Genomic DNA, 16975 nt, shown 5'->3' with positions numbered 1-16975 from the left:
CATCCTGTGATTCTGTATGTGTCATTACGAACCGAGACAAATCACAGGTAAAAGGGGTGCTCGGATTGCCCAAACCAGTTCTTCCAGGAAATATTGCTTCTCTTATAATATAATTGGAAACTGTGAGTACATGTCAGTTACAGGGCAATTTCCTAAACACATGTCCAAAGGGGGAAAAAAAAGTACCACATCCTTCCTTGCAATTTTAAGCTGCCTCTGCCTCTTCTCTTTTACAACTTTATTCATTTTTATTCATTTCACTCCCATGCTGGCTCTGCACATTATACAACTTCCAAACATGATTTTTCCAAGAGCTTAGACACAATAAAACTGCATTCCTATCTTACCGTCTAAATATGCATTTCAGGGACTTATTCCTTTGGTTTTCTACCTCTGTTAAATGTGATCTACATTTTCTGATGTACTTCAGAATTCTTCTTCTTCAGTTAATTATGCTCTAAATTCTCTGAAATGTACCTCAGAGCATAGCATACTAGGAAGCAAGTTTGGCAGGCCAATGCAAGAAACAACTAAGGGATGAACATAAAACAGGCAGCTTCTTCCTGGGAAAAACCTGGAGGGAAGTCAGATTTGTAGCCTAAGAAAAATGAGCTCACTTCTCCCCCTTGTGCCCAAAACTTTGAATGCTATTAGCCATATATTTCCCTGAATGAGAGAAGGTAGGAGAATACAGTCTCCTTCCTCTGACCTCTCGTTCCAGTATTTTCTGACTTGCAATTAATACATTTGTAGTAGTACAACATACTGGTTTGAAATGAACTGATATCAAGTCAGGTCAATTTTTTAAAAGAATTAAGGTCTAGAAAATTCCCATCCAGTCCAGTCTGATACAGCTACCGTGTCTTTGGTACACCCCCATTTAGCATCACTTATTTGCACCTAATATAGGAGTGAAAGAACATATATATAAAGAACATATACATATATAAGGAATATATATATGCGTGTGTGTGTGTGTGTGTATATATATATATAGAGAGAGAGAGAGAGAGAATATACATATACATTTTTTTGATAGTCCTGCTTTGTAAGGATCCCAAATGCTTTACATTTGATTCCCTCTGAAGTCTATTAAAAAAAAAATCAAAGATCAAACATGTATGGCTCATGGAGGCAGGCATTTTTGTGTGCTTTGTTCTCTAATAAATTTGAATCTCCCAGAACAGTGTCTGAACATAGTAAATGCTCAATAAGTATTGAATGGAGCACTGGGTGTTATATGCAAACAATGAATCATGGAACACTACATCAAAAACTAATGATGTAATGTATGGTGATTAACATAACAAAATAAAAAATGTTAAAAAAAAAAGAAACTTTACTGGATGAGTGATGCACAAAAATTCTCCCTCTCAATCATTCATGATCCATTTTACTTACAACTTTTTCCCCAAATCACTTATTCTTCATTCCCAGATTATTCCTATAAAAGCCAAATGCAGTGCAGTATTAAAAACAAACAACAACAAAATATCACAGATTATGAATATAGCTTCTGCTTTGTAGTTTGAGAGGTTTGCAGTTAAACACTGATTTCTTCCTTTCATTGTTATTATCTGAGCTTCAGTTTCCTGTTTATTCCCCTACTTTTGAATGACAGGTCACTGTTCTGTCTTCAAACGGGAGAATGAGCATGTATGAAAATCTACCTTACTTCATTTTGCATTCAAAAGACTGCCTTCCCAACGAGTTTGTGAGGTATTTTTCTTTTTAACACTAATTTCTATTTTCTCAACTTGCATTCTTACTCAGTTGACACTATGATATTTTACTTTTGCTCATTACACAAAGGCAACACTTTCTAGATCGGACATCCCCATGTGGAATGATTTAACAAATTATAATTAGGAAAGTCTCTGCTTACTTGTTTGTTTTAACAACCAAACATTTCATCAATTGACTAATACAGTTAATATTATGATTAAAACTTCTCATTCAGCATACAAGGAAAACTAGATTGAGAATGTTTTATTCTATCTTCTAAGCTGCTTCTTGTCATTTTGGATGCCTCCAGTAAAGCCATTAGAGAAAACCCAATTTGTAATAGTTGTCCCACAACATCTTTCTTCCAGCTATGAGTTAAATTATTAGTGATTAGGAGATGAGGGAAAAAAGAACCCATTATTTCTGTGGACTCAGATAGTTTCAAGGTGCCTTTTGAGCTTATTATGCTCCATGGTTCTAAAATCCCTTGTCTGCCCATAACCTTGGGGAAATTCCACTACCTTGGCACTGCTAACTACCCTGGAGTCTGGAGGCAAAGCTCAAAATAGGGCTAAATAATCAAAATTTCTTCCAGGCACCAGGCTTGACCTTGAATGAATGAATGAATGAATGAGTAATATTATATATTTGTTTTTATTTTGATACAGAAACATTTTAAATTTTTCAAGAATGAATAAAACGAATGCTCTGGATAAGTCTATGGCATTTTCCCCAAAACTTCTCCATTGATAATTTTGCTTCTCACTGCCAACAAACTTCATCCTCTCTACATCCAAAATAAATGTTTAAAAAAGGTCTTCCTTGGCTCTGCTCCCCACCTGAGGCTGCTGTTAGCCCTCCTCCACTTAGTCCTCTCCTTAGTTCTTTCAAAAAATTCATCTCTATTGCTCCCCTCCCTTTCCGGTTCCAGTCTCTCAAGAACTACTTCCTAGTTCCTCATTACTAAGGGTCTTTCCTCACCTGGCACCTCTGCTTTTCTCTTTGTATGTCAGTGACTTGATTTACATTTTAGTCAACTTTGATGCATTCTTTTCTGCTACACACACCATGTATTCCTTACCCACATGTGCTCACACACGCATATAACACAATAGGGGTTTTATTGTTAGCTGTCAGGAGGGATCCTAAAAGGAATCGTACCTCATAGCTAATTACTCTTAGAGTCTTGCCACATTATTTATGCTAAAATAGCATAAGATAGTTTTGAAAGATACTCTTCAAAATGTAAATGGGTAATATTAAATAATCTTATCCAAAGAGAGAGAAAAGGGAATTTGCCACAATGTAGGGCCCTTTGTGCTCTTCCCACTTAGACTCCGCCCCTTAGAAACCTGATCAATGAATATTCATGAACTTACCAGTCCTGTTAGCGCCATGGCTCCTTGTGAGTAGAAAGGAAAATGTAAAAAAAAAAAAAAGAAAGAAAAGAAAGGAAAATGTACAGAGAATCTGTGCTCTTCTTTTAAACCTCAGTGTTCTTAAAATTCCCAGTAAAAAATATGTCGTTATTATAATCATCATTCTCTCCTCAGCTACCATTTTAGGGAGAACTTACCATTCCCAGCACTACCTTCGTTTAGAGACCACATCAATGCTGAACTGAGCTCTTGCCCACCCACAAAACATCCATCCCCTCCTCGTACTGCACACCTATTCTGTTCTTGGCACTGCTCAGTGTACCAGTGTACATTCAGCCATACGGGCTGAAGGAAACTGATCATAATTTAAGAGAGCAGTAAATGCTACGAACTCATCAAAGCAGACTACTGTTAGAGAGGAACAACATGAGGCAGAGAGTCCAGAAAAGGTCTCTTTGAAGAAGTGACACCTGAACTGAAACTTGAATGAGGAGAAGGATCAGGGGAGAGTTTTTTAGGCAGAGGGAGTGGCAAATGCAGAGGACAGGGAGGTTGTAAGGTGCTCAGTGTCCTCCTTCCCTCGTGTTCCCCGAACTACTCTGCTTTTTCCCTTCTAGGAGAAATAATGCTGTCCTAAATGCTGATTTTTCAGACTCAGGAGTATGCAGATGCCCAGCTTGACCTTAATGCCACACACTTGACCTTCAAGGGTTTAAAAAAGAAACAGCAACTCAAATCAAGTCTGCATCTGCAGGCAGAAACATTGTCTAATATGTCACTTTTCCTTATTTAAGAATCAGTGGGATATACCCTTCATGGAATTCAGTGCCAGGAAATAAAACTTCTTCTGGAAAACTGTTTTCTTTCATTGCACAATGAGTTATAGGTAACCTGTCCTGCAACCCTTTCATTTTGGTTGCTGGAACTTCCGAGGTAAAACCTAGTGCTCCTGTTACAATAACAGCCCTGTCCATGTTTTATGGTATGTCCACCCTCTCCCCCCATTTCTCTTTGTGGCCTCTTATCTCTATTTTGTTTCACTTTCATTGCCCTGTGTGAAAGTGCTTTTATTTAAGCTGCCTCAGACCTTTTGGAAATAGATGATGTATAAATCATTAATCACAAGTGCCTTCTGGACAATCACAAGCAACTGCCTCATTGCAAAATCCCATGTGCTGCCTCGGTCCTAGTCTTACCCTCTCTGCCACATGACATAACTCAGCGGCTCTTCCTTCATAAACCTGTCTCCCTTTTCCAATCTTTTGGGGAAGATCACTATAAATATAAATAAAGTTGGTTAAAAGCAACTCCACTTCCTTGGTTTCACGGCATACTACAGTGTCTTCATTCTCCTTTTAACACATTTTCTTTTCATTCCGATCATCTTCTGTATGAGTGTGTGTGCATGCACGTGTGTGTATGTGTGTGTGCGTGTGTGCACACGTGTATTTTAGTTTCCTTCTTTTCCTTCATGCCCATTCAATGCAGATATACTTTAGGATTCTATTCCAAGCTTTCCCTGCTCTCTACACTTTTATTCTTGGCAATCACCTACTACTGTCACTTTTAAGGAAAAGATTTTCGAACTGTACTTCTAGCCCCAGCGTCTCTCCTGAGTTCACGTTCCAAATTCCTTGGAACCATTGGAACCTCAGAGTCAGAATGAAGTCCTGCAGTTCTTTTACCCGCCCAATCCTTAAATCTCCTCTATAACATCTTTGCCAAATGTGTGTCCACCAGGCATTTGATAGCAAACTTACTCCCTTTCAAAGCAGCCCATCTAACTAGCCAGTTCTGACCGTTAAAAAGTTATTTCCAATAGGACGGCAAAATCCATTTCTATGACACATGCCCCCCAGTTCTAACGCTATTTTTTAAAAAGATTTATTTATTTATTTGAGGGCAGGAGGAGGGGCAGAGAGACAGGATCTCAAGCAGACTCCCTGCTGAGCATGGAGCCCAAAGCAGGTCTCAGTCTCAGGTTCCTGAGATCATGACCTGAGCTGAAATCAAGAGCCAGATGCTTAATTGACTGAGCCACCCCGGCACCCCTAATGCTATTCTTAAGAGTAACATTAAGAGCTAAGATGCACTGAATACCAAATGTGTGCCAGGGCCTCTGCACACATTCTCTCTTTACAACTCTGCCATGTGGTTTTATTATTCCCATTATATCACTGGGGCAATTTTTAATTAATCTAATTATTCCCATGACTCTTCTCCAAATGGTGAAATACACATATTCTCTAAGGGGAACCTCTCTATTCCAGGTTCAGAAAGTACAAATTCGTCCAATCACTTCTTACATGAACTACTGGATTTTGTTAATTTTACCATCTGTATTGCAAACCTCCAACCACGGTGTCCGGAAGGAAAGAAATTCAAAATAATAACGTTCCAGCTGTGGTGTGAATATGCAGAACAGAACTGTCACCAGCTTCACTCTAGACACCGTGTGTCTCTGCGGACATAGCCCAAGGGCAGACCTGTCGCTTCCTACACAATCAACTAGGCTTTTAACTCTGACGGGTACATCAAACTACTTCTTCAAGTAAACTCAGCTTATTTCCTCCCTACCCTCTTCATCGGGCTGTTTTCACATCTCAGTGGAAACTGTATTACCCAGACACACAGGCTCAAATCCTCCAGCTCGGCTTCGAGGTGCCTTTCACGTCTTCTAAGTCTCACTGGTGACCAAATCCTGAGGCTCGGAGTTGAACATGTTCTCAAAATGTCACCTTCCCACTGCCGTGGATTGGGCCTTTCTCTGTTTCCCAGTCCAGGCTTGGCTTCTCTCACCTGGACAGCTAAAATCCTGTTGCTGCTTCCCTCCAGCTCCCCACCATGGCCCAGACCTGATGAAGACAGTTCTTAACCTGCACCCCCTCCTTGAACAGTACTGTGGTGCTCTGAGCCTGGCTGGCTTCTCACACGCATCTCAGTGCTCATCAGTACCTGCCTTCTTTCTGGCCTTCTCATCTTGTGATTCCCTGCAAGTATTAGATACTTCTGGAAAACTGTGCCACAGAGTATTTTTCGAATGCTCCTAGTTCTGCACCTTTATTTACATTGTCTTTAAGCCCGGAAGGCCTTTGTTTGCCTGTTTGCCTGTCAAAATTCTCTTTCAATAACTTGAGAAAAACGTCACAACCTCTGTGAAACTTTTGCCAGGTCCTGGGTCTGGCCATCAAGAATTAATCTAAAGTACCTGAGTTCTCGCAGCACTTTGTTTCTCCCCTAGAATAGAAGAGCAACAGCAATTTACCTACATATTTCTTTCTTCAACTGGTCTTTAGGCCCTTACATCTTAAATATGGCTTATTTAATTTTACTATTTCCAGCTACAGAGCAGGGCTCTAATTAGTTGCATTAATTACAAGAAAGGAGCCAGGAAACAAAAAAGGTGAAACTGATGACAAGCTAAACCTGAAGAAAACTTGGCAATCTAATGCAAATACTTGGAAAATCAGACGCACACAGGCCGTATTTTTAGGCACACCAAAAGATCACTTTCTCTGTTATTTCTGCCTGCCTCTGATTTCATTTTTCAAATTGTGGGCTCTACCCTCAAACACATGAACTCTTTCTTCTTCCCTGAGATCTAACCAGGCTAGAACTCCCAGGGCTAGGGGTCAGAGGTCAGCACACTAAATGCCAAAGTTGATTTTGGTTGTAACCAGCAGCATCACTGAGTAACTACATTTGGTGATCCTACTAAGCCATAAATCCACATTCCCTTAAAAATAATCTCAATGACAATGAGCAGATAATCTTCTCCAAGCACACTTGTCACTCCTCCCCACCCCTAACTGGAATCTTAATAAATAGTTTCCCCATTAAGCCACTACACTGCCCACTGCTCAATAAAACAAATCTTAGCATGTGCATTTATTCGTTGCAGGTATTTTAAATCAAAATGTAAAAGTCTCTTTATATCATGAAAATAAAATGGATTTTATATAAGATGGACTTTGGAGTAGTTACATTTAAAAAGAAAAAATTGGAGCAGATATTTAATAGATGTTGAGTGAATTTTGGTATTACCCACAAATATTTTTAACTATTCAACAAAACCTATGTCAGGTCAAGAAAAGTGCTTCACATTTTTTGCTTCCTGGAATTAACATTTATTTAATGAAATTCTACATCATAAAACACCACTTGCATTACTCAGATGTTCAGTCAATGAAATTACTGAATTAATGAAAAAAAATTACCTTCTTAAGATTAGGTCACACAAATTCATGAAATTGGAAGTGGTTACATAATATAGCAGAATTATGTAATAATATATTGAATGATATACTTGAAGATATGAGTTTTTAGCTAATGGTCTTGTTTTCTGAGCCCAGTCTTCCTTCTACTTGATTTTCCTTCTCATCTCATTGGTTCTTCTCCTTGTACTCTAACTTGTGCATCTTTTCCTCCTAAACACTTGGCACCAGGTCTGTTTCTCTCTATCAACCAATGAACAAAAAGGGGAAATGCACACATACACTCAGACACTGACACATAAAATTACCTTTTCAAAATATTAAACTTTGAAGACTATACCAGTGAATAAGGATTCTCTATCTCTTGATTTTTAGCATTAAAAATGATAAATATATCCTTCCACTAAATCCAGCATTTATATAAATATGGGTGGGTCATTAGGCATTGGATTTACTAAAGATAATTTAGTCTAAAATATTTCTTCAACAGCAAAAACAGATTACTGGACATGAGCAGGGTAAGAAAACACAGGCTCTGATAGCGTAATCAAAATGGTCAATATTATTTGCTCATAAACTAACAGAGATACGAAAATCAAGCCAGTGTAATCCTGACTACCAAAAGAGAATAAAACAGCTGGGTTGTTTTGTTTTATTTTATTTTCCTAATAGATTTAATATTTGAGTTCTCAATGTGTTTTAAATTTCAGGCAAAAATTATATAAAATAACAAACACCTATTTTCTGTAAAATGTTAGATATACAAAAAGAATTGCTACTCCTTTCTTTTCAATTTATCTGTTTAGAAATAATACTTATATTACCAATCATACTACTACTAATAAAAAGAGATCAAAGGTAAGTCAAATGTCAAGTTTCACCCACACAGTAGGTGAAGATACTACTCCAATTCACAATGGAATATTTAATACTCTAATTTACATTAGAGTATTTAATACTTCAAAATACAGCATTCAGTTAGTCGTAAGGAAGTTATCTAGGTCACTGTACTGCTTTATAGCATGTCTATGCCTTAGTGCCCCCCATAAAAGATACTGGTTTTTCCTTTGTTTTTATGTAAGTCTTTTTTCTTTTTTTTAAAGATTTTATTTATTTATTTGACAGAGAGAGAGAGAGAGAGAGATCACAAGTAGGCAGACAGGCAGGCAGAGGGAGAGGGAGAAGCAGGCTCCCTGCTGAGCACAGAGCCCGATGTGGGGCTCGATCCCAGGACCCTGGGATCATGACCTGAGCCGAAGGCAGATGCTTAACCATCTGAGCCACCCAGGCATCCCTATGTAAGTCTTGATCATACTAAACTCACAGGGCACAGGAAAATGCTGCATAGTATGGTAGTGCTGAGTAGAAATAAACTGAGAAAGAAATAGGTTCAAATCTCAAATTATCACATATGGTTACTTATTAACAGCCCAGTTAAAGGCTTAATGACAAGCAAGTTAAATTTAGTGGCTGAAATGAGGGTGTAGCTTACCTTCAAGTTAATTCATTCATAATGTCAATGTCTTTCATTACTACATATAGGTAAATTAACTACCTATTCACGTTTTTCTAGGGAGGATTTGAAGTCTTTACCCTGATATTATAAGTGATATCAAATCTTCCTAGATCAAGATACATTTAGTTGCTAGGTTAAGAGATTACCCTAATGATTTCAACAAGTAGGTACTGAAGATGGTTTTCCTTCTCCAAAATCAAATGTAATTTTATTTTTTTAAATCTGAAAAGAGTATTCTGGATTTCTGGTCAACTTACTACATTACAAAAAGATTATTATCAAAGAAGGAACTACAACAGTGTCAGGAGAAAATTTTATATTTTTATTACACAGGAAATGTGAACCCTAAGGAAGGTGGGGATATCACTCCCTCTGATTCCCTTTGCTCACCCCTCCCCCAACATTTTAATATACTTTAAATTCTATTTTAATGATCATCCAGGGTAATTTTTAAGTGAGGGGGAAAAGGGCACAGTACAGATGTATACAGACATGTTCTTTAATGAGGGAGAAACTGGAGTTGGGGTGGATTCACAAAGAGCATTAAGCCTCCAGTCTTTCGTTGTCTGGATGTGGAGGTGGTTGTTAAATCATCCACCAGTGAGAGCCACTTCCTGCTTTCCCTTCCCCTTATCTGAGTCTCTGCTTCATTGCTTTCATTTGGGGGAGAGAAGTCTACACTCTGAGATCAATCAGCCTAAAACTGCTGAATCCTAAGGAGATCCTTACTCATTAAGGATTACTCATTATGATTTGTAAACAGAATGATCAGTGCTCATTAGATAGAAGCAAAATAATAAATTGAAGAATTTATTGTGAAGTCCTTGCAGAAAGGGGCCATGTTTAATCAATTTTTGCATTAAAAAATCTTATCACAGAGGCCAGCACGTAGTAGGTGCTTAAGAGTGTTTATGAATGAATGGATGTTCATTTCACTGGTTGGTTAAACAAGCTGGTCAGGAAAGGATAAGACAGCAAACACACAGAGAACACCTTCAACAATAATAAAGTCCCATTAGTGAAGACAAATACTGACAAGAAATTAAAATCCCTTCAAGCACTTACCATCTACATGAGGTTTCTTGGATTAATTTAAATTATTTAACTCTAGCACAGTATCTAACACTCACATAGTGATTGCCAGTATTTGAAACCTTTTTGCAGACATAATTTCATTTAATCCTTGCACATTTTTGAGATATACACTATCAGGTCTTCAATTTTATAGATGATGATACCAAGGCTCCACAAGGTTAAGGCTAAATTTCTGGTTATTTGAATCCCAAATCTGGGCTCATTCTACAGAATTCCATTCTCTGCTTTAAAAAAGTGCCTTTCTGGGGCGCCTGGGTGGCTCAGTTGGTTAAGCGACTGCCTTCGGCTCAGGTCATGATCCTGGAGTCCCGGGATCGAGTCCCGCATCGGGCTCCAGTCCCGCATCGGGCTCCCTGCTCGGCAGGGAGTCTGCTTCTCCCTCTGACCCTCCTCCCTCTCATGCTCTCTGTCTCTCATTCTCTCTGTCTCAAATAAATAAATAAAATCTTTAAAAAAAATAAAAAAAATAAATAAATAAAATAAAAAAGTGCCTTTCTTTCAAGGGTGATTTTCCACATGCTTTTTCACATCTTCTAAATTAAATCACATAGATTGCCACTTTTCATATAGCAGACTTTCAAATATTTGTTGATTTTGATTAACTGAAGCCTGACTAAGTGGAAGAGGTGAGAGAAACAGGGTGAAGACATGGGTTTGTCCTCCTAGAACCAAAACTGACTCATAAAATCTCTAGATTAGATAGTGTTTCATAACACACCCAAAACAAGCCCCTGCCTTTCACTGAGACTAGAATAGAGACGGTGTTGTCAACTTTAACAAAAGAGTTTTCACTGGATTTAACTCACTATGCCATTGGGAAGACCTGAGATAACTGAAGAAATGAAATAAACACTTACCTGCTCATTTCATTTATGTCATAATTTCCCTTGGGTTGTGTCTGTTTTATTGTAATGTCATGGCTCTTGAATTATAACCTTTGTATTTCAATAGACAATCAGCAGTACTACGAAAAGCCTGTAACCTAATACAAGGAAGTAAGTATTTGCTTTGTGAACCACATTCACTGTCCATAATAAAATTATATTTATTGACACAGATTTTTAAAAAAATCTCAAACACAATGTTTAAGAAATTCAGAGAGCTTTTAGATACTTATTACTCATGCTAGAATTCCAAGTATGAAGCATTTATATAATTTAATGAAAAAGCCTACACATCTAGTAAAGAGTAGAGCAAGAATTCAAATCCAGTTCTCTTTGAAACAAGATCTCTTGTTTCACCACAACTTACTGCTTTTGCTACTGGGGCCTCCCATTCATTATAAATTCCAAGTTCACTAATGCTGAATTACTGAGGTTTTACTATATTTGATAAACCAGAACCAGCAGTCATATAACTGTTTACCCTTTCTAGGTAGTTTCTTATCTCAGGGACTTTGCAGATTTTTCCAGCTAAATACTCAAGCTTTTGAAACCAAATTTGTCAAAAGTTATGGAATTTAAAAAGTCAAAACCAGGAGCTTGTAAGATGCTGAATCATGTGAAACACTATAGATACAGAATTCATTAACAGACTAGATTAGATTTTCACCTTTTAAATATTTAAATTTTACCTCCAGCTGAAAATCTGAGATAAGATACAATTCCAACCTGATGTGGTTTTATAATTCAACTTAATTGATTGCATTCTGATGAGAAACTTCAATGAGTGCCCTGCTGGTCCTCCAGCTACTCCTATATTTCCTTTTAAATCTCAGGAAAACCCACAAGTTCTCCTACAGCATTGGCAATGACAGAAACAATCCATGAAAATCTGGGAACTGATCATGTAGTAAGGTGTGAGTGTGTGTGAGCACAGTACCCAAACAGAAAAACAGCATACCCTAACTATTAAGTGACCCTGGGCTTCTGAAAGGGAAAGCCCAGGTACAGTGACAGGTGGCACTATGTTATGGACAGCAAAGCAGTCCTAATCCTGTGGCTAATCCATCTCCAGACTTTGGTGATGTTTGCTCCACTCCAGCTAAGCTGGAGTCTGGTTCGGCCACAAAGATCTCTGGAGTCTCTGCCACATGCCCTCTTTGTCACTAAGCATTTCCTTTCTTTGTTTGCTTCTGCCATTTTAAAAAATTCACATTAGCACTTAAAGAAATAAGAAAAAAACACCAGAACACTAAGAGAAAAATGGGCAAAAGACTTGAACAAGCCATCCTTAAACACCAAAAAGAAAAAAAAATGGACATGTCAAAAAAGTTATTAGCATTAGTAACAAAAGAAATAAAAGTTTGAAAAATACCATTTTCACCTATCAAGTTAGCAAAGATTTTTCAAAAGATGATATTATGTTGGTGAGAACTGGAGGTAAGCATCAAGCCTACACAAACACACACACACACACACACACACACAAAATGCTAAACAGATAAGCAGACAAAAGCCAGGCATAAGGATGTACATCAGTTACAACAGTAAAATATGGGAAATAACATAAAAATCTAAAAATAAAACAATGGCTAAGTAAATTAAGATGTCCATACATTGAATTACTTTCCAGTTACTAATTGTATTAAAAATACCAAAACTGGCTTTAAATACCAGTTTTAATTTCTTGGGAAATGCCAACAAAGTAATGCTAATTTTTAAAAAAGTATGAAATTTTACAATATGATTCTACTTATTTAAAAAAATAGTACACATTATGCGTAATGGGGTAAACTACCTTGTAACTTCAATAGCAATTCTCTGGGCATTGGGATAATTATAAGTTCTTAGTATATGCCAGGCATATGTTCAGCACCTTATATACACTGCATTACCTTGATGCTTACAAACATCTTAGGAGGTGGGTCTTTATCCCTGTTGAATATCCGAAGAAACTGAGACTCAGAACAGGTGAGTAACATGACCACCCTGAGAAAGCTCTTACATGGAGAAGCCAGGACATAAGCTAAGGTCAGCTTGACCCAAAGTTCCTATTCATCATTATCCATGTAATCTTAATTTTCTGTTTCATATATTTTTACGTGCTCTAGGGGATCTAAAATAAGCATTTAGTGCATTTATAATTTGTAAACAAATCAAGAATACAAATGTTATATTAATAGTACGCATATTCACAGAATATTGCTTCCTTCAAAGATGTTGGACCATGAATAGGATCTTTAGGATCTCAAACTAGTGTACTTAGTAATGAGCATGAGCACTCCTTTTAATAAATGTAATCCCAAAGGCTTTCATGAGCCACATCAATTCTGCAACATTTATTCATTTAAGAAATACTTATTTAACACCTGTCTTTTGCCAGATATTGTGCTAGATGTTGGCACAATAGCAGGAGAACCAGTCTAAATGACTTTCTTTGGATAGTAGGAAAGTCTTTGGGGGATAAGTGGAGAGGGAAAGAGATAGGGAAGATAAGACTGTCAGTCTAACACTGAAAGTCCTGGCTACATACATCTAAGGACGTTTTTTTTAAACTTTCCATGAAAACTTATAATATTTCTGAGGATCCAGGACAACGCCCTGTTAATGTCATACAATTTGAAACCTCTACAATGCATTCATACTTTTACTCTAACTATACTAGTCAGATGAACTAAAATGCTTTTACACATCACATAGTTTTATTCTCCTGCACAGGCTATACATTTGCTTTCCTGGGTGGTACAATATTTTCATTGTTAAGTAGGCAGAGCTGGACTATCAGAAAAAGGATTCTTAGCAGAAATGCAGTTGGATGGATTTCCATTCCTCTTGGCTCCATATCTCTTTGTCCATGCCCACCTTCCACTTTTCCAGAAAAGCTCATGTCTTTCAGCAAATGACTTCTAACGCGAAGGCCATTGTCTCTACAACTGTAGATTAACAGGTAAATGCTTTCTTACTTTTTAGCTTATGAGTCAACCAAAATTTTTATCCATTTAGATTTAGATCATTTACTTTTACATGGCTGTTATAATAACATCAAATAAGTTAGAATACACATATTATAAATAAATATATATTTCTCCTTGTCTACAAAGTCCCAGGCCCTAGTATTAGGAAATGTTAAGGAATATTACTATTAAGAAAAAGTATAAGAAGTCCATATGGATGACAATGACTTAGACTTTCAATATTGAGTTCAAATAAATTTGGACTTTGTACGGAGACCCTAAAAGCAGAGAGATATCTATTTGAGAAAGAAAACCTGGAATGCCTTAGAATTGAACACAGACAGCAAATTAACTCTCCTTGTTAATTCTCTTCCATTTGGACTAAACACCAAGGAATCATTGAGAAACCAGAGCAAAAAAACATCTAAGTTGGTATAATAGATACCTTACGTTGTTTGTAAATTAGGTGGTTTTCTTCATCTTTCAGACCACAAATTTAGGAGGAAGGATGAGTGCTCATAGTTCTGAGATCAGATGTCACTGCCATGGAGATTCATCTTATTTAATAAATTATACCATCCAATCTTCTCATAATAATAAACACTTGTTCTATCATCTCGGAATATCATAAACTACCCTCCCATGGTTTCTCTAAATATAGTTTTTTTAAAATTATAAAAATACTCAGTAAATCTACTCTCCCGTGAGTGTGCTAATTACTGTTTTAGTTCATGCTAACAGAAGAAATGGCTTAATAACAGTAACTTAACTGGAGGAGATCAAATTGCTCATTCACTTAAACTAATGAGTACAAATCACCTTTGCATTTGATATTAGTGCTATAATGTATATTTCACGGGTACCTGCTACTATTACTACAAAAGTCTTTAGAAACAAATACAATTTAAAGTGTTTCAGTTTTCAAAATTATTTTATACACTTAGTGTCTAGGAGCTATGCGACCAGGAGGAAAACATTATTTTCTACTACAACGGTAAAAACTGTTTCTCATATTTCCAATTAAATGATTTCAGAAGGATTCATTACCCGGAAAACCGGTATGTATGAACGCCGGAAATGCAGATAACATCCAGTCTCAGAATGTTTATTCTAAATGGGAACCAAACTATAAGATTTCTATTACTTATGATAGCCTTCCCATGATGGAAATAATCTCCCTGTAAAATAATCTAACAGGAAGAAAGAAAAAGAAAGAAAGAAAGAAAGAAAGAGAAAGAAAAGAAAGAAAGAGAAAGAAAGAAAAAGAAAGAAAGAAAGAAAGAAAGGAAGGAAGAAAGGAAGAAAGAAAGAAAGAAAAGAAAAGAAAGAAGCAACTATGGGAAGCTTTCAAAGTTCTCCAGACAAACCTTCCAGAGACTCTTTTAAAGGAGGAGCCATTTATCGAAGGGTCAGGGAGGTTAGGAAAACTATGCCAGGAGCCAGGGTCAGTCTTCCTGGAGCGACTAAGATTGTCCCAGGTGAGCAGTGTCCCGGGATCCGGATGGAGGCGGAGGACGCAGGGCGGGTCCCCGCACGGCGGGCATCTTTTTGGCCAGGCGACCCCTTCTCAGTCTCCAGGAGCCCAGCGACACCCAAGGCTGGCGCGGGCTGCCCGGGACGCGCTGCCAACAGCCTCCCGCTCGCGAGGAGCATCTCCCCATCCGCGGCTTCCGAGGCCAGCTCTGTCCCTCCGCCATCCTCAAGTCCTCCGACATTTTTCACGGAGACAGGGAGGTAGGGAGAAGAGGAAACGGCCGAGTGTCTGCATCCAGACTCTGCCGCAGCACAAGAGGAGGAGAGGAGGAAGGAGGCTGGCGAAGAGGAAGCTATTAAACTGTGATTCCATCCATAATAAAAAGAATCATCATCACCCCCAGCAGGGGAGTCCCGGATACACCCACCGGGGCAGTGGCTAAGGGGTTTGGTGGGCGTTCCTCCTCCTGGTCCCCCCGGTGGCTGTGAAACCTACCCTAAACCGAGCACACAAAAACTCCCTTTCCTACCACTAACGGGAGGGGAGGAACAAAAGAGACCCCCACGCCCTACACACACACACACTCAGAGAGCTCACCGATGCTCTAGGTATGCATTTTGCAATCCCTTGACTTACACATACCCCACCTGGTTAGTGCATTTAACTAAAGGTAATGAAAGAAAAAAAAAATACCACCCCGAGGTGATCGGTGGATTGGGCACCGTTAATTTCACATTCGGTTTTCTAACAAACCACCACGAAAATCCCGCAGGACCTCGCGCCCCCGCGGGGTCCCTGCCGCCCCCGGCCCTCTCTGCCGGTTCCCCGAAGGCGCCCAGGTCGCCGCTGCAGACCCGACCGAGGGCTCCCCGGGCGGGCAGGACACTCGCCCAGCCTCTCCGCAGCAGCTGGAGGGCGGCGAGCGGACCGCGCGGTGGCAGCAACGCGGGATTCAACTTCCCAAACCTGCGGCGCGGCCCCCGCTCCCTCCCAAGGCGCCGCAGCGGGCGCCAAGACCCCCGCGCCCGCCGCCACCTCCGCCTGGGCTCCGGCAGTTGCACTCTCCGCCCCCTCTTTCCTTCACCTCCCCCAGCCACCACCTTTTAAAAATTTATCCATCGGTGCAAAGCAGACATTTTGATGTCATTTACTTAACACCGCTCGGTTTCAGAGGCAACATCTTACCCAGTCGCCTGGAGGTGTGGGCAGCGCACCGATGGGTCCGGGGGCGCGAGGCTGGGCTGCTCGGTCCTCTAGCGGAGCGGGTTTGCTGCCATCCGCCCAACTTCAGCACCCAGCGGGCGAGGAGAGAGGGAGAGAGGCTAGGATGGAGGGGAGAGGGGAAGGGGAGGAGGGAGGGTGGGCGGGGAGGGAGCGGGAGCCGCTCGGCAGCGCGCATGCGTTCCGCGGGCGGGCGCAGCCCCTCGCCCGGCTCGGCCCGAGGTGCCGCTTCTTCCCCCGGCGCGCGGCCGCGTGAGTCACGGCCCCGCCCCTCCCGGCGGCCCGGCCCCCGCGCGCTCGCCTCGGCTCCGCGCCCACGGTGCGGGGGTCTACCGCGGAGCTTCGCTGGGCGCCTCGGGGACCTGGGAGCCTTCCTTGATTGGAGAGGCTCTGGCGGCTGGGCTCCTTCAACTTCACGTTCGCCCGCAGCCCGCGTTATTTTCTCGTGCGCTCTAGGAGACTGCTGGAAACCAGAAGCTTGTCTTTAAAGGGGGGTGGGGGGGCTGGGGAGGAGCT

At 39.9% G+C, this 16975-nt stretch overlaps 1 protein-coding gene across 1 annotated transcript in view; it reads right to left on the bottom strand.

Moving 5' to 3' along the window:
- RGS17 (regulator of G protein signaling 17) overlaps positions 1-16606 on the bottom strand; it is a 92358-nt gene extending 75752 nt beyond the window's left edge. The window contains exon 1 of the mRNA XM_021693489.2: positions 16424-16606. The gene's annotated coding sequence lies outside the window, so the exon portion shown is untranslated. The remainder of the gene's footprint in view (positions 1-16423) is intronic.
- Positions 16607-16975: the final 369 nt, after the last annotated feature.

Source organism: Neomonachus schauinslandi, chromosome 8 (assembly GCF_002201575.2).
Source record: "Neomonachus schauinslandi chromosome 8, ASM220157v2, whole genome shotgun sequence".
Lineage (NCBI taxonomy): Eukaryota > Metazoa > Chordata > Mammalia > Carnivora > Phocidae > Neomonachus > Neomonachus schauinslandi.
This window is presented reverse-complemented; position numbering and strand designations above follow the sequence as displayed.